This window comes from Megascapheus bottae, chromosome 12 (assembly GCF_031878675.1).
Source record: "Megascapheus bottae isolate mThoBot1 chromosome 12, mThoBot2.hap1, whole genome shotgun sequence".
NCBI lineage: Eukaryota > Metazoa > Chordata > Mammalia > Rodentia > Geomyidae > Megascapheus > Megascapheus bottae.
Genome location: NC_143520.1, coordinates 60,579,064 through 60,603,659, shown reverse-complemented (window position 1 = coordinate 60,603,659; position 24,596 = coordinate 60,579,064). Strand labels below are relative to the sequence as shown.

The 24,596-nt window shown below is 37.3% G+C and overlaps 1 pseudogene; it reads right to left on the bottom strand.

Annotated features, from left to right (window-relative positions):
* Window positions 1–24,596, bottom strand: part of LOC150056634 (protein O-glucosyltransferase 3-like) — a 50,198-nt pseudogene that overhangs the window by 20,828 nt on the left and 4,774 nt on the right.

The following is a 24,596-nucleotide window of genomic DNA, read 5'->3' as shown; positions in this document are numbered from 1 at the left end:
TCATTTCAACACACATGCCAATTCCTAATTTCAATATTTTCCTTGCAAGATATTTTTTATCCAGAGCTTCAATAAACATAAGTCTATAGGTGTCAAATAAGCAAGTACAAACAAATACATAAATGTGTATTTTTGAAAATGTCTTGTGAAGCACAAGAAGTTAAAAAGTTACTATACTTTTTAGATGTCTTTATATTAAAGTAGATGAACAAATGTAGCAGTGGTGCTCACAAGACATGTTGAAACTGAACTATGCAACTTGTAGATACCTTTAAGTGAGGAAGCTTTAATTTCCAACACAGCTCTCTGTAAGTCTCACAGATTTGAACTTCAAATGACAGCTATTTGATCTTTATAATCTTAAGTATTCACAGTTTCTTATTTATGGGTCTACTGATAATGAAGCATTTAAAAATAGTTTTGTTAAGGTATTATATTCTTAAATATACATTCAAGGTATTTCAGTCTCACTGTTTTGAACTAATGAATATAATCAAGTTTGGATTTTAATGGAAGTTAATTTTTGCCCTTTGTTTATGCATATAAACTATGACAAAATTGTTTTTCATGAAAATATTTGTGGTAATATCATTTTGCATGTTTAATTTGTCGATCATTTTCTAATGTTATCATTTAAAGATTTTGCTTTTTATTTTAAATTCACTAAGAATTTTCATCAATATATACACTTTCTTATGTGAAGTTCTTAACTAAGACTTCTAAATCTGTATAAATAGTATTGTAATTACCACTATTGAGAATTTTTGTTTCTGGTGACATCTCTTTCTTCAAAGTACTTGCATAAAATTTTGCATACATGATGTTACACAGCAGAATTTAATTACTTGCAAATTTAGTTTTCTTAATTGTACATCTTTATTGTCATATATTCACCATCATTTTTAATTTAAAATATATGTCTCTTAGGTAAATTTATATTTATATTTGTCTTTTTAAAAATCTTAGGTAGGGCTGGGAGCATGGCCTAGTAGTAGAGTGTTCTTCTAGCACGCATGAAGCCCTGGGTTCGATTCTTCTATACCACATATACAGAAAAAAAAAAGCCTGAAGTGCTGCTGCGGCTCAGATGGGTAGAGTTCTAGCCTTGAGTAAGCCCAAGGACAGTCCTCAGGCTCTGAGTTCAAGCAACAGGACTGGCAAAACAAAATTTAAAAAACCTTAGGTAGTAATATTGAATAATTGTCTTCAAACAGGTTTAGGTTATGTTAACATAAAAGACTGCTTTATTGTATGTGTCTTTGGACCATATAAGTTTAAAAGAACTTGGTCTTTTCTATACCAGTATGTCTTTGTAATGTTTCCAATTCAGTTTTTAGAATTTGTTGCAGTATTTGTTATGTATCTTTTCTTTTTCTGAATTATCTAAAATAAGCTAACTTACTAAATTAAAACTTCACTTGGTAGATATTAGTAAATCACATTTGATCAATTATCTGTGATTCCAGATAAATACATGTTTAGGCTTTTCTTGATATCTTTCAATAGCTGATTACTTTAAATTATTTTTAATAAATTATTTTTTAATAATTTAAGGTATACAATAGTTTTTGAATTATATAATAGCAGTAAATAAATATTCATGAGATAACTGGATGAGGAATTAATGAAAAACAAATGGAGCCAGGCACTGGTGGCTCACACTTTTAGTCTTATTTACTCAGGAGGCTTAGATCTAAGGATTTGTGGTTCTAGGCCAGCTCTGGGAGAAAAGTCTTCATGAGATTCTTATCTCCAGTTAACCACTCAAAAGCCAGAAATAGAACTGTGTCTCAAAGTGGTAGAATACTAACCTTGGGCAAAAGAGTCAAAGACAGTGCCCAGGCTCTTAGGTCAAGTCCCATGATGAGAAATTAAAAAAAAATGGAGGGTATATTTCAAGGACAGAGTAGATGTGGTATTATAAGCAAAAATTTAAATGAATATAGTTGCAATAACAATGATTACTAATAAAATCTATTACTATGTCTAACACTAGAATCTACTACTAAAATCACCTTTCCTATAAGTATTATGAAAATTTCAATTATTCAAAACCAGCCTAGAAACACATTAGAAATTAATCTCTTGGAGTAATATCATGTAGTGTTTGAGCCAACGCAAACCCTAATAGACCTTTAGCAAACCTGCCTTGTATGAATGAAATACATGGCAGTTTTACTTAGTGTTTGACAAGTAAATGTAGAAATTTAAAAATATGACTAATGTAGGTGGTGGCATGATAGTTTTAACAAACAGTCACATTTTACTAACCTCTCTAATAAGAATAACGATGACTTTCAACTAGCCTCCTGTTTTACATGTGACAAGTGATGTGTTTTTATATACATTGTAAAATATTTTATTCACAGATTACTATTCTACAAAAATAATTATGTAAAATGAAAAGTGGGAAAGGGGACTAATATAATGAAAAGAAAAAGTATGAATAAGAGTATAAAATTATAGTGTAAATAAGCAGGAAACATCTGCTAAGTCCTTTAAGAGTACAAGCTTTAATAGGGCCAATTCAAGGAGTTTGTTCACATTAAAAAAACTCAGAGCAGTTCCAGATGTTTGTTTCAGACGTGTTAGAAAAATACCCCAAATTTTCTTACTGTGTTTTTGTAAGTCATGATAGCATTGTAATTTGGCTGAACTTTTGATTTCCTGTTTCATAATATTTGTTGCATTTTGCCCTTGAAATAAAGATTTCTGAAATATAGTGGTTACTACAACTCCAAACATTGAAGTTTCTTCAATGAGCATAAGTTTTAATATTTTATTTTTATACTTCAATAAAAGTAAAGAGCGTTTTGAACACAAAACCCAACTGAAATGTCTTAATATGTACATATGTGTAATAATAAATATTTGAAATATCTAAAGCATTTAATATTGTTAAATATGACTGTAATATATAACAATAATGTAATGCAAATATTGTTTTTAATCATAGCTCAGAATAGGATCATTCTAATCTTTTATTTTATTTTATTTTTTGTGATAACAGATTTAGATCTTGAGACTTTCTACTTGCTTAGCTTTGCTTGCTCTATTGGCACTTTACCACTTGAGCCACATTTCTAGTCCTGCTTATTTTCACTGGTCATTTAGGAGATGGAATGTCTTCCAGTTTTTCTGTATGGCTAGTATTGAACTGCAATCCTGCAGATCTTAGCTTCCTCAGTAGCTATGATTGCAGGTGTAAGATATTGGCAACTTCCATTCGGTTTGTTTTATTCATTACTACACTTCACAAGAAGACATATTCATTTAGTGCATGCTTTTTTTCCCCCTCCAGGATATTTGCATTTAATACTCAAAAAACTGTCATAAGCAAATGAATTTGATTATTGTAAATAGGAAGGTGGGGCAAAAAGTATTCAGTCAACTTGCTTACATTGTCATAGCTGTTAGATGGCAGAAATCAATTCAAAGTCAGATGTTCAGAATCCAGGGCTTAGGTACTTTATGACTGACCAAGAAATTTTCAATAGGTTTATCACATCACATTGCATTTTGGATCTATAGAATTAATATATTATAGAATTAATAATTTTAATATATCAAAATTTATAATTGAAGATTTTTTTGTTGGAAATAATTTTAAATGATCCCAGTAAATGTTATATTTTAGCCATATTTTAGACTTTCATTTTCTTGTTTTCTTTTTCTATCTCTGTCTCTGTCTCCCTTTTTTGATTGTACTGGGGTTTCAATATATATATATATATATATATATATATATATATATATATATATACTGGGGTACTAGGTTTGAATCCTGTAAAATTGTAGCAAATACATAATTATATAACAAGTGTTACAACATATTAATATATTCTGTAGTGACTCATTTAATTGAATGGAAGGTATTTTCTGGTGGAAATAATTTAAAATGATCTCAGTAAGTGTTATGTTTTAGCTATAATTTAGCCTTTCCTTCCTTCCTTCTTTCTTACTGTAAAGGTGATGTAAAGAGGAGTTACAGTTGCATAAGTAAGGAAATAAGTACAACTTTTGTGAAACAGTGTTACTCCCTGCTTGTTTTCTCCCACTTTTTGTTCTCCTTGGCTTGCCTCTGCTCCTCTCTCCCTCAAGTTGTAAGGTTCATTTCCACCATAGTGCTTTGTGCGTATCATTGTTGCAGTAATTCATCCTTTGCTCTTTGTTTCACCATTTCTGTGATTTCTCTTTTCTCATCCCCAAATAAGATAAACTTTAAAAAAAATATTTATTGCTACGGACATGGTAATGGAAATATAAACCTAACTATATAGATATAAAAACCTATGACTCTATAAACATAATGTTTTATTTCATAAATTAATACGTTTCTATGACATACAAACCCTTAGCCTAATTTGGATTAAGTTCTAAAAACTAAGTCCCAGTGATTATATATATAAATTCCTTTTTAGAACACTTGTTTGTTAAACTTGTCATTTGAAATATGATGTAAAAATCAATGTTAAAAAATTCTTTAATGAAAAAAATATTTATTTATTTATTTTCTTTTTTGTGGTCCATGGGGCTTGAACTCTGAGCCTGGGCGCTGTCCCTGAACTCTTCAGCTCAAGGGTACCGCCCTACCTTTTGAGTCACAGCCCCACTTCCCGTTTTCTAGTGATTAATTGGAGATAAGAGTCTCACGTGCTTTAGTGCCCAGGCTGGGTTTGAACCACGATCCTCAGATGTCTGTCTCCTGAGTGGCTAGGATGCCAGGCGCGACCCACGGCACCCAGTGGTGTTATACAACAAAAAGGGTATCACAATCAAAACTAGTAACAACAGGGGGTAAATCATACATACATAGCTATTGAGTTATTGTGATCTTCTGTTACAACTATCCTAGATATATACCAGTTATTACAACCATGGAGTCTATGTTTCTTTGAGTGTGGCTTACTTCACTTAATACAATTTTTTTTTCTCCCCAAGTCTTCCATTTCCTTATGATTGGGATGATGCTATTCTTTCTAATGGAAACAGAATTTTATTTTGTATATATACCACTTTTTCTTGATCCATTCTTTCCTTTCTTCGGCCTAGGATTCTATTTTGGGCTTCCTTCTGTAGCTGAGATGACAGATGCGTGCTACCATGCCCAACTATTGATTGAGAAGGGATCCTGTGACTTTTTGTCCAGGCTGCTTTGATCCTCTCAATCTCTTTATGTTTGCCTACATGTTATGGGCATGAGTCATTGCACTTGGCTTACTTTTACATTTAAGGTCAAGTCATTACACATTATTGCAGATAACCGATACATATACACTGAATAAATTATGCATTGCATTTTCTCAAAAGCAGGAGATCAGACTTTTAAAAGCAACTTTTATTCTATGGAGTAGATTTTTTTTGGAAAAAATGATTTATTTTAAAAATATGTGCAATAAAATCATGGTGTAAGATTAGCTACAATAGAGTAAAAAGCAGCATTATAGGAAACAAATAAGTTCTTTTCCTAGTTACACCTTTTGTACATATGTTGTGCTTTGCTAGCTGAACATTTTCTTTACAATTTGAAAGATAGAAAAGCAACTTAAATACTATAAAAAAGCATAAAGTAAAAATCCTTCTCCCCATTCTTTTCTTAGATACTGATGCTCCATCCACACTTTCTGACATTTTGGTTTTGACATAAATACCTTCACATTATACATGTTCTGGAACTTCCTTTTCACAGACACAATCATGGAAGTCTCTCATGATCACGCTGTTGAAACAATTTCATTTGTACTGTCTGCCCACAATTCCTTCATTTAGCAGTAACCAGGCAATACCCTATTGAGGCTCCTCAAGGTCTTTGTGTTGTAGAAATGAACATGCTGTCTGCTCCTTTAAACTAATGCAGCTTACTATCTGTCCTTACAGCCAATGCATGACAAGTTGACCTTGACCTCACCTTGAGGTCATGATGGACTGAAACCTCGGAATCCAAATAAACCACTCCTCCTTTGACGTTTTCCCATTGGATCTTCTGATTCAGGTATAAAAAACTAGCACATAGGTCTCCTTTTTATCTCCTTCTGTTCCACTTCCTGAAGATTCTTAATCTGTCTCAACTTGCTTTCGAGTATTACAACCTTTTGGCCTCAAGTGGTATCAATTTTAAAAGATGAAAACTACCTGAGTGCTGGTGGCTCATGCCTATAATCCTAACTACTTAGGAGGCTGAGATTTGAGGATCACCATTCAAAGACAGCCTGGGCAGGAAAAGTCGTATTTCCAATTAACTATCAGAAAACCAGAAGTGAAGCTGGGCTTATAGTGATAGCATGCTAGCCTTGAGCAAAAACACTCAGGGATGGCATGGAGGCCCTGAGCTCAAGCCCATGCCAGACAAAAATAAACTAAATTAATAAAAGATGTAAAGTCTTTGTAGCAAATATCTAACAGTCATTAGGACATGGTATGCATAGGGGAGCAGGGAGAGCCTTCTATAATAGTTTTGTCAAGCTACTACCTTTATGTGCAAAGTATATAAGCACACTTGAGAGGGTATAGCCCGTGAGGTTATGGTACACAGACTTTCCCTCAGATCTCAGCCATCTGAGTAGCTAGGATTACAGGTGTGAGCCACCAGTTCAGTGGCTGGATAACTCTTTAAGAGCATGATCTGTCAACCAGCTGTATCTTGGGTTGATGGTCCTTTAAAATCTAATTGCTACAATGTAATCTTAGCAGGGCAATACAGCCCACAAAAAAGAGGAGGAGAGGAGTGAGGAATGAATACAGGCCTATTTTTGGCTTCTGAGTATATACCAGGCCTCTGGGTTTCCTAGAGATGCTATAGAAGTTTCCATGTTTGCAAGGATCATTTTTTAAAGTTAAAAATTGCCACTACAGTTATCATTTCCTATTCATGATATAGCTAATGGAAGAAACCCATAGGGTGCTATGAGCTACACTAAAGAATGAAGTCTCAGGTAGGTGTATAACCAGACACTGGGATTCACCAGCCTGAGGCACAATTCCTTCTTAATTTTGTTTCAAGTCTTGGAAAAAATTTAACCAAAAAGATAGGAGCAAGGCTTTTTTTAAAAATTATTTTTTATTTTTTTAACACAGAAATAAATACTCTTCTGGTTTGTTTTTTGTTTTTGTTGTTGTTGTTTTGCATATATGCTGGTATTGGGGTTTCAAATCAGGGCCTCACCTGTCCCTTAGCTTTTTTTTTGGTCAGTTGTGGGCTTGAACTCTAGACCTGGGCACCATCCCTGAGCTCTTCAGCTCAAGGCTATTGCTCTACCACTTGAGCCGTAGCACCACTTCTGGTTTTCTGGTAGTTTATTGGAGATGAGTCTCAAGGACTTTCGTGCTCTAGGTGGCTTTGAACCATGATCCTCAGATCTCAGCCTCCTGAGTAACTAGGATTACAGGTGTGAGCCACAAGCCCTCGGCCATTAGTTTTATTTTCTGCTCAAGGTTGATGCTCTACCACTTGAACCACAGATCCACTTCCAGCTTTGTGCTGGTTAAATGGAGATAAAACTCTTAGATTTTTCTACCCAGGATTGCTTTGAGCGATGATTCTCAGATCTCAGCCTCTTTTGTAGGGGACAGGTGTAAACCACTAGTGTGCAGTTTAATCTTGTTTTATAATTCTCATCAGGCCTTCTAAGTGGATACTGGAGGCAGCTTGCAAGAGGGGAAATCATGCAGTGAGGAGGTGACAAAAAACCCCTAAGATACTTTCCCTTCCTAATTAACTGGAAATAAGTGTGAGGAAGTGAACAGGAGATTAAAAAATGGACTAATAAAGTGATATCATCAATAGATATACAAAAGATTGTTCTCGGGCTGGGAGTTTGGCCTAGTGGTAGAGTGCTGTGGTATGTGGCCCACTGAATTTTCTCTAGTAAGTCGCTGAGATTTCTTTTCACTGGAACATAATGTTTCCAGGGCTGTAGTTCCATGTAGAAATGTTCATAATAAGGCGAGTCCTGCTTCAGAACCAGGCTATCTTCCAACATGAGATATGGGAACCTCTACACAGCCACAGTCCCATCCACATTCACCTGGTACTTGTACTTTAAAAAATCAAAGAACCCCATCAACTTGGTTTTTCCCAGTCCCTTCTCTTTCCCTTGGAAAAAGAAATATCCTGTAATTCTTGCATCCACTAGCTGTGGATTTTCTTTGGACAGCTGTACCAACTGCAGCCTCTCCCGACTATCTCTACCTCGGAAGAAAGCTTTCTCTGTTTTGTTGATTCAGGAAGGCCCTGTATGTCCTTGAATGGACAGGAGATCATTAGTGGCTTCTACGGTGGAATACTGGCTGACATCATAGATTGGAAGGACAATGTCTCTGGAATCTGGGGGTTTCCTTGACCTTCCGATGCTCTAAAGGTCAATCTCCAAGATTAATGTAAAATTCCAAATCCGGCAGTAAGACCTTTCTTGCCAGGGAGAGCAAAATCTCATCAGAGAACATTTTGAAATCTGGGTATTTCCCTAGTGCTCGTCGGTAAATCTGGTTATTGAGAATCGTGTAATGAACAACAGCACCTCTCTCTTCCCCAAATCTTCTGGGGACTTCATGTAGCATCTGCTGGAGATCGATGTTAGGGAAGGAAACAAAATCCTTGGCAATCTGTGGCTCCTCAAGTGGACAGGAAAGAATTTCCTGCCAGGCCTCAGGATCTTGTGGACCATTGCAATACTCATGGTACACAGGACCTTTCTGAATATAGAGAGATTGAGCCACATGTTCATCTCCATAAAAGACTTCTATCTTTAGTCCTTCGTTGACGGTATCATATAGTCTATACCTCACCAAAAAGGTTCCATCATTCCTATCCAATGGTTTAGGAACCTGAATCCGGACTAACTCCACTCCTTAGAAGAGATTTTACTACTACTCTGAACAGTGTTTGACCTGGGGGCGATCACGTGAGGTTGTGGCCCTAGGTGTGGACAGCCTGCAGGTAGAAGTAGCAGATGGGAAGGAGGATGGGCGCCCGCAGCCCGGATCCCCACACCAGGCTCTGGGTGCGCTGACCAGTGCCCCCGGGGCGCCCGCCGCCAGCAGGGCCAGCTGCAGCATCAGCAGAGGCAGCAGCAGCCTGACCACGGACGGAGGCACATGGTCTGGCAGTGGAGGCGGGAAAGGGCCGGGCCTAGTCTGTTGTCGGTGGGTCCAGGCCCACCGGGGGCTGGCCTCCCTCGGCTTGGCTCCCGGCCACCGCCCTCCTCCTGGAAGGCAGGCGCGGGTCCAGCACCCAGGGCGGGGCAGGGACCGACGCCCCGACCGGGCTGGAGAGCCCCTCTATGAAGCAGATTTTTAAGGTTGTTTTTTTTTTTTTTTTGTGCCACTCTTGGGGCTTGAATTTGGGGCCTGAGCTCTGTCCTTGGGCTTTTTCCTCAAGGTTAGCACTCTGCCACTTGAGGCACAGCACCACTTCCGGCTTTTCTATGTATGTGGTACCACAGAATCGAATCACAGTCTTCATGCATGCTAGGCAAAGCATTCTACCACTAGGCCAAATTTCTGGTCCCAAAAGTTTGACCTTTTAATTAATTCATTTATGAGTGAAGAGTCATATGAAATTATAAAAATATAATTCCAGCAGTAATAAGAACCTGTGTACCCTTGTCGCGTATTTCCTAATAGTAACAACTTGTACAATGAAGAAATTAACATTAATTTCATTTACTTATCATATTCAACACATTCCCAATTTTACATGTTACACAACGGGGATGTAACACAGATAAATGGTTCTATCATTATGTGAACATTGTGCAGTTTCATAAACTTAGATACTGTAGCCTGTTTACCTTTACTGTATTTTATACATATAAATACCTATTCCTGTGGCCACAGCAAACAAAATAACATGCAATTCAATCCAGCCATTATGCAATCAAATGATGTAAGCTTGAGTTGAATAAAGCTATTCTGTCTTAATAGCAAACCCATGGCTCAAGCCTGAAATTCCATCTACTCAGAAGGTGAAGGCTGGCAGGATCATGGTTCAAGGCCAGCCTAGGCCTTGAATGTTCATGAGACCTCATCTCAACCAAGAGTTGGGCGCATGCTTATTATGTGAAAGGTTATCAGGTGGACCATGGTTCCAAGTCAGACCCGTGAGTAAAAATATCCTGTTAATTTATTGTTACAGAGCAATTGTTGGGGACCGGTCTACAATCTCTGAGGCCTGTTCATCATCCTTTAATGGCTCAGCGGCCATTAAAGGGCTTTGGCCAGGCATTCCTCGCCTACCTCTCTTGAGGTATTCGCATACCTTGCAGACCTCTCCAGGTATTTCTGTGTAAGTGACTCAACTGAACCCCCTCCTAGGGCAGGTCCTCTGCCCATGAGCTTTCTTGCACCGGTCCTGCCCAGTACTTGAAAGTTTTCCCTGACCCTTAGTTATAGCACCTTGGCCCTCTTCCTATTTGTCCTTTTTTGCTTCCTGATCCCCTCTTTCCCCCACAGTATATAACTATGTGCCCGATGCAATGAACCTGAAATCTGCTTCGCTTTCATGGATGACACAGCTCCTGGCTCAGCGTTGTTTTCTCCCTGGTAATTGGGGGAGGGCTGGGCTATTGATATCTGCCATCTCCCTCGGCTCCCGGAACTTCAGGCTGGCCCTGGGTGTCCCTCTCATACCCGTGTTGCAACAAGCAATTGTTTATAATTTATAACAATTCTTACTCTAAGCTAATTACTTAACAATATATTGACTTTCATAGTTGATTGTCCTTATGGAAATGAGGGCTATAGAAACTAAACGTCGATGAATTACTGTCTTATTTACTCTAATAACATTCAGTGATTGTACTGATTTTATGTATATCTTTAATTGTCAATGTAATGATGACAGTATACAAATAGGATATATTTGAGTATAATTTCAGAAAATAACATTTTATCTTTTAAAGAGGTGGTTTAGTTTAGTAGTTTTAGAAGCAAGGTTTTGTGATGCAATAGGAATAATTACATTGATTAAAAACCATGAGTTTCAATAAAAAATGAACATGCATTAAATGATAATACTCATCACATATACAAGGTGCATATCAACATTCAATTATGTAGGAAGTACAGAAGATACTATAGGATATAAAAATGTTCCATACATAAAACTTGCTTTTTGTTTTTTTTTTTAAACTTGCTTTTTGTTACATAGGTTGAGCATGATGTAGCTATTCAAAATGTTTACTAATTCACTAAAATTTTATTAATTTAAACAAAAACTGTAATGAGAACCTGACATGTTTTCTTTGGATGCAGAAATGTGTTGCATTCAAACACTCTGATCATTTGAAATTGAAATATATTGTTTAATCCATGATAAATTTAAAGCCTCATTGCCAACCTTTGGTAAAGTAAAGAATTGCTATATGGTCCTCACTGCACACAAGCTTAACTATGTGTAGAGGCATATTTGTCTAATTGTCAAATCAGCTAGTTAATTTGCAAGTTGGTAACCAAAATGAAGATTAAGTTGTAATTTAATTGGGGATCTTAATTACAGTTCAAAATTCATGAAAATTATTACCTTTGAGATATACTGAGATGAGGAATATTTAGTGCATAGAAGCATAAAGTAGATTCACAAGATAGAAAATTATAAATGGAACACATATTAGTCACTGTAATGTTATGTATATTTATATTTTTATTAAGTAGTTGTATAAAGGGGTTTCAATTCCAGAAGTCAGCTTATGAGTACAATGCAGTGTCAATCTTCAATCATTCTCCCCCATCTTTCATCATTTCATCCCTACCCTCAAATTACATAGTTCAATTTTTACCCAATATTTTGAATAAGAATGACTGTATTTGCTAACATTTCCTCCCTCCATTTGTGTCTGTATTAGCCTGTTCTTTACCCTCCTTTCTCAAACATATTTCAGCTTCCTGGTATTCATTTTGTTAAAGTTCATTAATTGCTTGTTGGAGTTACTCTTCCCCTAAGTACAGCATGCTTTAGCCAATTTGTGTTGTATATAAACCTGGGTATATTATGCATGCTTATACTTTTGATCTAACTTTCACATGTGAGAGAAAACATGTGCCATTTGTCTCTGGGCCTAAAACACCACCAACCAAATGATTTATAGTATCTAACTAAACATATAACAAAATTATAAAACTGAATTTCATTTTGTTATTGAGAAGAATAAAGTAGGTTTTCTGGTTAGAATCTAGGCAATACAATAAAAACAGAAGGCTGGGTGTGGTGGCTCATGCCTGTAATCCTAGCTACTCAGGAGGCTGAGATCAGAGAATCAAGGTTCAAAGCCAGCCCAGGCACAAAAAGATCTGAGACTCTCATCTCCAAATAACCTCTAGAAATCAGGAAGTGGGGACTTGGCTCAAGGATAGGGTGGTAGCCTTGAGCTGAAGAGCTCAGAGACAGCGCCCAGGCTGAGTTCAAGCCCGATGACACATACCAAAAAAAAAAAAAATTGAAGAAATTGCCAAATTTCTTGCAACAGATCAGACAATTTTCAAGACTGGGAGAGAATGATGTGACCAAGTCAAAAAAATGTATCCTTCAGATGAAGAGCATTTAGCTTTCAATGGCTTCCAGTTAACTTTAAGAGAAACTGTTAATTTCTAGAGATAGCTAAGTCCTATAGGAAAAAAAGGAGACACTAAATTAATAGAGAGTGTGAATAAAATCTTGACTGCTTAAATGATATTGTACCATCGATATGGTCAAAATACTAAGCCCAAAGTATGAAAAGCAGCATTTCTCTCCTGTAGAATTAAATACTGGAAGAGATTCAATAGAAGCTTTTGAAGTTTGAATTGTTGAGAACAATCCTGTATTCTCACCCCAGGTTTATTACTCAGCTAATGCACTAAAGGCTTCTAGCCTAAGACACCCACAATTCTCTGTGGAAACGAGGTGGTAACACTAAGTATTAGTGAGTAAGCTATAAATGAGGATGAGTAAGGATGCTAAGACACAGTAAAATAAATAGGTGGTCTCCATTACTTTGAGGTTCAATCCATGGGAAGCCAATAAAAAGAGGAAAAAGAGGAATAAACAGAGAGAATGGAGAAAGCCTATTAAATATTACATTACAGAAGTAAAATACTGGAATTCAAAGGAAAGGTGGTCACTTCTATCGAATACTGCGACTTACATCTAAATACTAAGAAGCTACAGTGAAATAAATTTTCAGTGTCAACTATTGTTGGAGACTGAGTGTGGGGTCAGAGTGACCTTGGACCTGTACAACTGAGTACACAAGGAAGTAAGCTTTTGTCATGATGACTTTGGGCTATATCAATCACTTCTCATTTAACTTATCTGAGACTTGATTGCTGTTTTGTACGAATGTAATCCCTGGCAGTTTTCTGGTTTTAAGAAAAGTATTTAAGATTGGAACTTGAAATAAATGGGGATACAGTCTTAAGCTCACAGCCTTCTTGAGCTGCTGACTTAAGCTGTAGACCTCCTGACCCCATCTTTTCCTTGTCTTCTTCTTTTCCAAGTCCTCACCCCCTAAATCAGGAATCCTCATTCACTGCCGGCTGGCTCCAGCAAACTATGGGCAAACAGAATGTACATGATGGTTACTGGAAGTAAGATGCATATTTTTAGTTATCATTAAGCAATTGTGCAAAGGGGTTATAATTTTATGTCAGGTTATAAAACAATGCTTTTGGATAATGTCACCCCTTCCTTTACTTTCTCCACCATTTCTCCAATCCTGTTCCTACTTACAAGTTACAAAGACCTTTTTATTTCATAGTGTACATTAAATACTATGGCTGGCGTGTACATGTTTCATAATTCCCATATATACATAATCTGTTTACATGAAGGTCATTTTATCATTATACCATTACTTACCACTTACAGGTTACTTTTTTATTTGAAATTTTTTTCATATTTTTTATTGTAATTAATAGAAGGGTTACATTATATTTGCTAGATAGAAGGTGCATTAATTCACATACATTGATACCCTTTCACATGTCTTGGTCCCCATTTCCCTCCCACCAACCCCCACCCCTCATCTTGTTTTCCCCCCTTCCCTATCCAATTTCAAATAACCAAATACAAATATATCCAATATATCAGATAACAAAGAGAGATACTAAAACAATATGAGATAACCAAGGGACAGCAAAAGAGATGAGAGATAACATAGTACCTTAAGGACAACAATCATTCATCATATGGCTTATGTTTCTATATCCCACAGGTCCTTTCATTTAGCATCATACTATATGGCATTATGTATCAAGGTTTTGCTCTATTGCAAATCTCTGCTAGGAGAGCCCAAATGAGGGAAACCATTGAGCCTAAGTTCCTTTGAGTCTGGCTTACTTCACTCAATATGATTTTTTCTAAGTCTTTCCGTTTCCTGACAAATGGGGCCATGTCATTCTTTCTGACAGCAACATAGAATTCCATTGTGTACAAATACCACATCTTGTTGATCCATTCATCAACTGAGGGACATCTAGGTTGGTTCTATATCTTTGCTATGGTAAATAGTGCTGCAATGAACATTGTTGTGCTGGTGGATTTAGTATGTTCTTGTTTCTGGATGATTGGGTAAATGCCAAGTAGTGGAATTGCTGGGTCATAGGGGAGCTCTATGTTTACTCTTTTGAGGAACTGCCATTCTGCTTTCCATAGTGGTTGAACGAGTTTGCACTCCCACCAACAGTGTAGTAGTGATCCCTCCTGGCCACATCCCCTCCAGCATCTCTTATTAGTTTTCTTGATCCTGGCCATTCTAACTGGAGTGAGGTGGAATCTTAGAGTTGTTTTGATTTGCATTTCTTTTATGACCAGAGTTGTTGAGCATTTCTTCATGTGTCTATAGGTCATTTTTGTTTCTTCTTCAGAGAAGACTCTCTTTAAGTTTTTGGCCCATCTTTTAATGGGATGGTTGTTACTTATTACTTTGGAGATTAGTTCTGGAGTGATTCAATTTTTTGAGCTGTTGATATATTTTAGATATGAGGCCTTTGTCTGTTGTTTGGTTGGTGAAGATCTTCTCCCACTCTGTAGGCTTCCTAATTAATTTACTAGCTATGTCCTTTGCCCTACAAAAGCTCTGCAGTTTAATGCAGTCCCACTTATCCAGCCTTTCTCTGATTTGTTGTGATTCTTGGTCCTTATTAAGAAAGTTTCAACCTGTGCCAAGGAAGCCTACTGTATCTCCTATTCCTTCTTGTAAAGTTTTCAGTGTGTCAGCTTTTACCTCCAGGCCTTTGATCCATCTGGAGTTAATTCTAGTGCAAGGTGACAAAGAAGGATTCAACTTAATTTTACTGCAGGTGCTTAACCAGTTCTGCCAGCACCACTTGTTGAAGAGGCTATCTTTCTTCCATTCTATTTTTTTGGCTCCCTTGTAAAAGATTAGGTGGCCATAGGTCTGAGGTTTAATATCTGGATCTTCAGTTCGATTCCATTGGTCTTCAGGCCTGTTCTTGTGCCAGTACCAAGCTGTTTTGATAATTATAGCTATGTAATAGAGTCTAAATTTTGGTATTGAAATTCCTCCAGCACTGTTCTTTCTGCTAAGAAGTGTTTTTGCTCTACGGGGTCTTTTATTATTCCACATGAAATTTTGGATTGTCTCTTCTATTTAAAGAATGACATTGGGATATTGATGGGTATTGCATTGAATTTGTAGATAGCCCTTGGCGAGATTGTCATTTACACGATATTGATTCTTCCAATCCAGGAGCATGGGAGGTTTTTCCATTTCCTCAGTTCTGCTTTAATTTCCTTTTTCAGGGTTTTAAAGTTTTCATCAAAAACTTTATTTGAAAAACTTTATTTGAAATTTTTAAGAGCAGTCATTTTTTCTTCATATATTTTTAATTGTAATTAATAGAAAGGTTACATGATATTTGCCAGATAGATGGTGCATTAATTCCCATACATTGATACCCTTTCACATGTCTTGGTCCCCAATTCCTTCCCCCCCCCACCCCTCATCTTGTTTCCCCCCCTTCCCTATCCAATTTCAAATAACCAAATACAAATATATCTGATATATCAGGTAACAAAGTGAGATACTGTAACAATATGAGATAACTAAGGGACAGCAAAAGAGATGAGAGATAACATAGTACCTTAAGAACAACAATCATTCATTATATGGCTCATGTTTCTATATCCTAGAGATCCTTTCATTCACCGTCCTACTATATGGCCTTATGTATCAAGGTTTTGCTGTATTGCAAATCTCTGCTAGGAGAGTCCAAGGTTTCTACTGATTATGACAAATGAGGGAAACCATTGAGCCTAAGTTCCTTTGAGTTTGGCTTACTGCACTTAATAAGATCTTTTCTAAGTCTTTCCTAACAAATGGGGCAATGTCATTCTTTCTGACTGCAGCATAGAATTCCATTGTGTATAAATACCACATCTCGTTGATCCACTCATCAACTGAGGAACATCTAGGTTGGTTCCATATCTTTGCTATGGTAAATAGTGAAGAGCAGTTATTTTTATTTGAAATAGTTCTTCTAGTGTTTAGATAGTTGTTGTTTTTGCATAAAGATCATTATTTCCTCACAATCTCAGGCACTGATATTAAAGATCATTCACCACAGTGGAACATGTAAGGTTACTTTACATTAGAGAATTGATTATTTTGCCCTTGTGACCATGCTGTTCTGATGTCACAATAATTGAGATCATGCAGAATGACTGAGCATAAGCTAATGGTTTTGTTGTGTAATAGTATAAATAACTATGTGTCTAAATATAGAGCTCTGCAAAACCTTACATTTCTTCATTTTATTAAATCCTAAGCATGGCAGAACATTCATTTCATGAAAGGTGCTGTACTTCAAAAGAGGCAGAAGAAACAGAAAGACTTGGAAATTGGCCTCTTTTTGGTGCTATCCTATTGCCTTCCTGTAATCACTCTCAAAATTGAGATTAATTTTAGGGTTTGAAAATGCCCAGTGGGTTTGAAAAGCATTTGCAATATATAACATCTATTTTTGAATAAGCAATAGCAAATTTCATCTGAAAGTTTTTCTTTGGTGCAAGTGAGGAAATGACATTTTAAAGAATTATAAAAATTAATGATAATTCCCATTATTTGTCTTCTACTATAATTGTCACTCTACTATTTTATTTATTTATTTGTTTATTTATTTATAAACAGTTGAGAGTCTACATTCCTACCAACAGTATAATAGTGTTCCCTTTTGGTCACACGCCCACCAGCATTCATTATTGTTGTTTTTCTTGATAATGGCCATTCTAATTGGACTGAGGTGGAATCTCAAGATTGTTTGGATTTGCATTTCTTTATGGCCAGTGATGTTGACCATTTCTTCATGTGTCTATTGGCCATTATTTTTTCTTCCTCTGAGAAGTCTTTCTTCACATCTTTAGCCCATTTATTATTTGGATTATTGAGTTTTTTCTTTCTTTGCCAGGTCTGGTGCTTTGAATTCTGGGCCTGGGCACTATCCCTGAGCTTCTTTTGCTGAAGGCTAACATTCTACCAGTTGAGCCACAGCTCCATTTCTATCTTTTTCTGATAGCTTATTGAGGTAAGAGTCTCATGGACTTTCCTGCTTTGGTTGGTGTGGAACTATGATCCTCAGAGATCCGTGTCCTAAGTAGCTAACAGGTGTTAACTTCTTATCCCAAGTGAGCTATCCATGCCTAACTTGATTGTTGAGATTTTGAGGTTTAAGTTTTGGGCTCTAAGTATAATTTAGATATGAGGCCCTTGTCTGATGCATAGCTATTGAAGATTTTCTCATATTCTTTAGGCTTTCTTTTTATCTTGCTATCTGTAACCTTTGCTATGTAGAAGCTCTCCTAGTTTGGTAAAATCGTACTTATTCAATCTCTCTGTGATTGTTGTGTGTCTGCATCTTTGTTTAGGGAGTTTTACCCCATGCTTAAAAGGCCTAGATTGTACCCTACCCCTTCATTTGATTGCATAGTATCTGTCTTTGCATTGAGGTCTTTGATCTATTTGTTGTTGATTATGGTGCAAGGTGATATATGAGTTTTCTGCACATAGATAGCCACTTTTGACAGAACCAATTGTTGAAAAGGATGTTTTTCTTCCAATGTATGTTTTTGGCTCCCTTATCAAACAGTAGATGGCTATATGTTTGTGGGCTTATTTCTGGGCTTCTATTCCATTCCATTAGTTCTAAGGCCTGGTCTTGCACCAGTACCAAGCTGTTTTTATTATGATGGCTTTGTAATAAAGCTTGAAGTTAGGTATCGACATTACTCCACTGCTATTCTTCCTGCTAAAGATTGTTTTTGCAATTTCAGATCTTTCATTATTTCATATGAATTTTTGAATTTCTTTTTCTTTTGAAGAGAGTTATTGGGATTTTGATGGGTATTGCATTGAATTTGTATATTGCTTTGGGCAGAATCGCCATTTTTTAATTCTCCATAACCAGGAGCATAGGAGATTTATCCATTTCCTAAGTCTGCTTCAAATTCTTTCTTTTTCATAGTTTTAAAGTTTTCATGGGAATAAAAGACATGGCAGAAAATTAACAGGAGGACAACAGTTCTCTCTCCAAAGAAGCAGAGTTTTAGGGTGTCACCAAATTATCCAGGTCTAGAGAGTCACACTAAGTAAACATAATTATACAGAGATGTATACTAAAGAAGAAAATTACAAGCAGCCTGCTAAAGGAGACAGATCAAAGCACCTGCTGGGGCAATGGTGGCAGCAGCTGGGGGAAGCCATGGAAAAGTAGCATACATTTTGGCTTTCCACACATCTCCAGTGCAAACTTAAAGGCAAGGAATGGGAATCTACATCTGAGCTGGATATGGATAGATTCAGAAACAACTCATCACCTCGTGGATGGTCCAAAACAGCAGGGTGAAGTGTAAGTACCCATAAAACACATCCTCCTTTCCCACTTTCCCTTCCAAAATAGAGGAAGGAAACCCTCCCCTACTTGAAGAGAACACTATCTTTGATAGTGGCACAGAGCCTGCCAGAGTAGCTGTCTGGTAACATGGCTGGAGAAGAGGCCCCATTTTTCAAGAGGGCAAAGGAAACTGATATCCTTACCCCTCTCCTCTCTGGCAGAAAAAAACCCCCACACAGTAGAAGGCAGTTCATCCAGGGGGGCACAGGCTAGTTCAGAGAGAGGAAGGCTCAGGAACAGATGGCCCAACCCCTCAACTGCAAACAAAGACAAGCTCAGCATTCCAGATATGCTGCAGTTAAACCCACAGGTAGCTGGCATCTTGGAATTACAAAACCAAAGATCTGCAAAATCTCACTGGAAAAAATACTTGACAGGCTGTAAAAGTTAAGGATGGTTTGGAGTTTTACTAAAAGAGTCTCAGAGGCCAGCCCCTCCAAGAAAAGCCTCTGATTCCAAACATGTCACAGTCCCACCCACACAAACTTCCCTGCAGAGATTCTAATGGCAAAAAATAGCCACCTTTCTGGAGCTCTGTCACCCAAAGCAAATGGCTTCTCTCACTGAGTTAGTATGGGAGGAGTACAAAGACAAAGAAATGGAAAGGCTTAGAAAAAATTATATTAAGTGAAGTAAGCCTGACTCAAAGGAACATAGGCTCAATGGTTTCCCTCATTTGTCATAATCATGGAAACCTTGGGCTCTTCTAGCAGTGATTTACAGTAGAGCAAAACCTAGATACATAAGGCCATATAGTATTGCTTGGGCCAGCCGGCAGCGAACCAGGATTCCTGAAATAGGGGGCAGGGACTAGAAAAAAATGGAAGAGAGACAAACAGATGGGGTTCAGGAGGACTACAGCCCAAGTCAGCAGTCCAAGAAGGCTGTGAGCTTAAGACTGCAGCCTCATTTATTTCCTTTTTTTTTCTTTTTTTTTTTTTTTTGGCCAGTCCTGAGCTCGAGCTCAGGGCCTGAGCACTGTCCTTGGACTTTCTCAAGGCTAGAGCTCTACCACTTGAGCCTCAGCACCACTTCCAGCTTTTTTCTATGTATGTGGTACCGAGGGTCTTCATGCATGCTAGGCAAGCACTTTACCCACTAGGCCAAACTCCCGGCCCTTGCCTCGTTTATTTCCAAATCAAGGCTTACATACTTTTCTTGAAGCCAGGGAACTGCCAGGTGTTACATTCAGATGGTAAATCAGGGAACTGCCAGGGGTTACATTCATATGGTAAATCTCAAATCAGTTAAACAGAACAAAGCCAAAAAACAATAAAGCAATGTGTACACAATTGTGTGGGTCCAAGATCACTGACCCCACAGTCACGGTCACTGACCCCACACTCTGCCCCCAACATAGTATGACGCTAAATGAAAGGACTTTCAGGATATAGAAACAAAATCCATATAACGAGTGATTGTTGTCCTTAATGTACTGTGTTATCTCTCATCTCTTTTGCTGTCCCTTGGTTATCTCATATTGTTACAGTATTTCACCTTGTTATCTGATATATTGTATATATGCTTATTTGGTTATTTGAAATAGGATAGGGAAGGGGGGAAAACAAGATGAGGGGTGGGGGTGGGAGAGGGAAATGGGAACCAAGACATGAGAAAGGGTATCAATGTTTGTGAAGTAATGCACCTTCTATCTGGTGAATATAATGTAACCCTTCTATTAATTACAATAAAAATAGATGAAAAATACATAATAAAAAAAGATTGAAAAGAAGAATTTTTCCCCCTAAACAAAATGATATGAGAATCCATTCATTTTTGAGTTGTAAGTTAGGTTAAGAAAGGCCTGAGTGTGAGAATCTAGGTAACAAGAAAGCTTCTGAATCCAATTGAGCAAGAAGAAAAGCTGACCACCATAAGGAAATAAAGTCCACTAAGATCGAATAGTGGATATTGGGAAAACACAGGGTCCTCCAAACCAATTTGAGATTTTTTCCTCCTCTTTGTAAAATTTTAAAAACATTTCTTCATTCATCATTGCTGTTCTGTTTAGTCCTACAGTCAAGCGATTAGTAGGCTTCTTTCTTAATTGTGTGTATACTTAACTCAGGCTATATTTTTTAGTACTCAATTTCTTATTAATATTTTTCCTTTCTTTCCATTTTATTTTATTTATTTATTTAATTAATTAATTTATTTTTTGTCAGTCGTGGGGCTTGACTTCTGGGGCTGAACACTCTCCCTGAGCTCTTCAGCTCAATGCTGTTGCTCTTTCACTTAAGCTATAGCACCACCTGGCTTTCTGGTGATTAATTGGAAAGAAGAATCTCATTAGACTTTCATACCTGGGCTGGCTTTTAACAGATCTTTAGATCCCTGCCTCCTTAGTAGCTAGTATTACAGGTGTAAGCCACCAATGCCTGCAGGATTACAAGCATGAGCCACTGGTGCTGGCGATTCTTTTTATTTTTAACTGTTTCTGTTATTATTTTGAATCTTAGTTCTTTTACTTCTGTTCCCTTCCCTTCCTTTTCTATATTCCTCTATTCTTTGTTTCTCCCCCTATTTTTCATTATTTCTTAGTATTTCTTTTAATTCCACGTTAACCTGTTTTCCTTTAGCTCTGTTACTTCTCTCCTTCATTGTCTTTGGTTCATTGATCCCTAATTGTCTGTGAATTAGACTGCATTTGTTTCCATTTTGACTGGGTCTAATGGGTCTGTTATACTTTCAGTTGTTTTATTGCTCACAACAGACTTATTTACTGGCTACAACTATGTATAATCTTCACTCCTGAACAATACCTCTCCCCAAACAAAGAAAAGGAGAGGTATATAGGGGAACCCTTATCTATGATTTTGAATTTCTAAAGGCTGTGCAATTATAGGAGTCTGGATTAGTTTTTGTCTTAACCTTTATTTTATTGTACTATTAGATTTACTATTAGATTTGCTACGGGCAGAACAAGCCATAGAAACACAAGGAAAATGTCAAGTCAAAGGAAACTCAACTCCAACTCAAAATAAACAGGCAAAAGAGCAATCAATGAAAGATCTAGATGACAGTAATCAAAATGCTGTAATTACACTACTAGTAAATATGCTGAATGAAAAGACTAAAAGCCTGCTCATGGCTATGCATGAACGTGATGACACTAACAAAAGATTATTATAGGAATTTATTGACTCCATAAACAGAGCACTCAATGAATTCTAGGAAAAGAAAAGGGAGTCCAATGAAAACAACAACCACTTAGCTAAAGGGTATGAGAAAAGACATTGAAAATCAATTCAATGAAGAAAAGGCATCTATACAAGATCTAAAAAAGCAACGCTTCAATGAAAAGATTGAAGCTGCAAAACTGACCAATTAGAAAGCAAGAGATACTAAAGTGTGTAAATACCAATTTCACATTAGTACACTCAGAACATTCAAGTTGGAAATTTGTGTTCTCTAAAAACTGAGGGAGAGAAAGAGAAGAGAAAAGAGAGGGGTGTGTATGTGGGGCAGGGTGGTGGGGGGACTCTGCTGGGCTCAGGGATTCTTTTTTGCCAGACTTAGGGCTTGAACTCAGGGCTTGAGTACTGTCCTTGAGCTTTCCTCAACACTATCACTCTAGCACTTGAGCACCACTTCCAGCTTTTCTGTGTATGTAGTACTGAGGAATCAAACTGAGATCTTTGTGCTAGGCAAGCACTCTACCCACTTTTCCAACTCTTAGCCCTCAGGTGTGTCATTCTTATCTCCTCTTGCACTGTCTGGGGCATTGTGAAGCTGAGAGGCTACATGCTTCTTCTGAAATCTTCACCTGGATTTTTGTTGACTATTTTAGAGATTGAACCTCTTAATTTTCTGTGAGGGTTGATCTCAAAATGGGATCCTCTGGACCTCAGCCTCCTAAGAAGGTAGGATTATAGGTTTAAAGCCACCAGCACATTTCAACTGTAATATAACAAAGTGTAAAAGGCAAGATGTCTATTTGGAGAGAAATTATAAAGCAAAAATAATCCGAATTGATTCAGCCTCACAACTAAATATTGATGTCCATCAAAATTATTTGTATATTTTCTATAGTTAATCAACTATATTATCTGTCTCACCTTATTGTTTACCAGTAACAGGAAAGTTTTGGAAAGTAGGGCAAACATTCATTGAAATCTCTCCCCTCAACAGTTTATTATAAACATGTTATATGCAGGGATGAACTTCTTCCCAAGTGATAGACTCTCAAACGGTCAGAAAATTAGCAGAGATGAATTGTTACTTCATTTCATATCCAACAGAGGAGATGAAAATAAACTATGTTTAGAACAGGCTGGTCACCATTTGAATATTGTCTTCAATAGCCACCTGAAATAGTTCCACTAATTTTATTCAAAAAATTATGAAGTTTTTTTTTTTGTGAATCCTTGGGCTTGAACTCAGGGGCCTGGGCACAATCCTTGGACACTTTTTATTTTTTGCTCAATGCTAGCGCTCTGCCACTTGAGTCACAGCACCACTTCCAGCCTGTTCTCCGTCCCTCCTTTCCCCTCCCCTCTGGTACTGAGGAACCTAGGGCTTTGTGTATGCTAGGCCAGCACTCTACACCTAGACCATGCTCCTAGTCCTTGTAAAGCATTCTTTTGGGGGAGGGCATGGGGTTTACACTTTGGGCCTTGGCACTGTTCCTGAGATCTTCAGGACAAGGCTATTGCCATACCCCTTGAGCCTCAGCCCTACTTCCCATGTTCTAATGGTCAATTGGATATAAGAGTCTCACATTCTTTAGTGCCCTGGCTGGGTTTGAACTGTGATCTTCAAATCTTTGCCTCCTAAGTAGCTAGGATTACAGGCATGAACTAGTCTGCATTCCCACCAGCAGTGAAGTAGGGTTCCCTTTTCTCCACAACCCTGCCAGCATCTCTCATTGTCTGATTTCAAAATCTTGGCCATTGTTGTTGGGGGCAAGGTGGTATCTTAAGGTTGTTTTTATGTGCATTTCCTTTATGACCATGGATGATGAACATTTTCTCATATGCTTTTCTGCCATTTTAATCTCTTCTTCTGATAAGTCTCTCTTTAGTTCCTTTGCCCATTTAGTGAATGGTTTGTTGGGTTTGGGGGAATTAGTTTCTTGAGTTTCCTGTAGATACTGGATATTAAGAATTTGTCAAATGTATTATTGGTAAATACCTTTTCCCAGTTGGTTGGCTGTCTTTCTACTTTAGTAGCTATGTTTTTATCTGTGCAAAAACATTTTATTTTTAGGTAGTCTCATTTATCGAGTCTCTCTCCAATCTGTTGTGACCCTGGAATTCTGTTCAGGAATCTTTTGCCTGTGCCTATGAGTTCCAGAGTCTCTCCAACTCTATTGTGTAGCAGTTTCAAGGTTTCCGGTCTGACATTGAGGTCTTTCATCCATTTTGAGTTAATGCTTGTGAATGGTAAAATTCTAGGGTCAATTTTTAGTTTTCTGCATGTGGCTGCCCAGTTTTGCCAGCACGAACAATTGAATAGGCTGTGTTTGTTCCGCTGTGTATCTTTGGTTTCTTTGTCAAGTACAAGTTGACTATAGGTATGTGGTTCTATTTCTGGATCTTCTATTCTGTTCCATTGATCTTCTGGTCTGTTTTTGTGCCAATACCATGCTGTTTTTGTTATTATGGCTCTATAGTAGTTTGAAGTCTGATATTATAATGCCACCTGCATTGCTCTTTTTGCCTAGAATTGTTTTGTATATTCTAGGTTTTTCTTGTTCCATATGAACCTTTGGA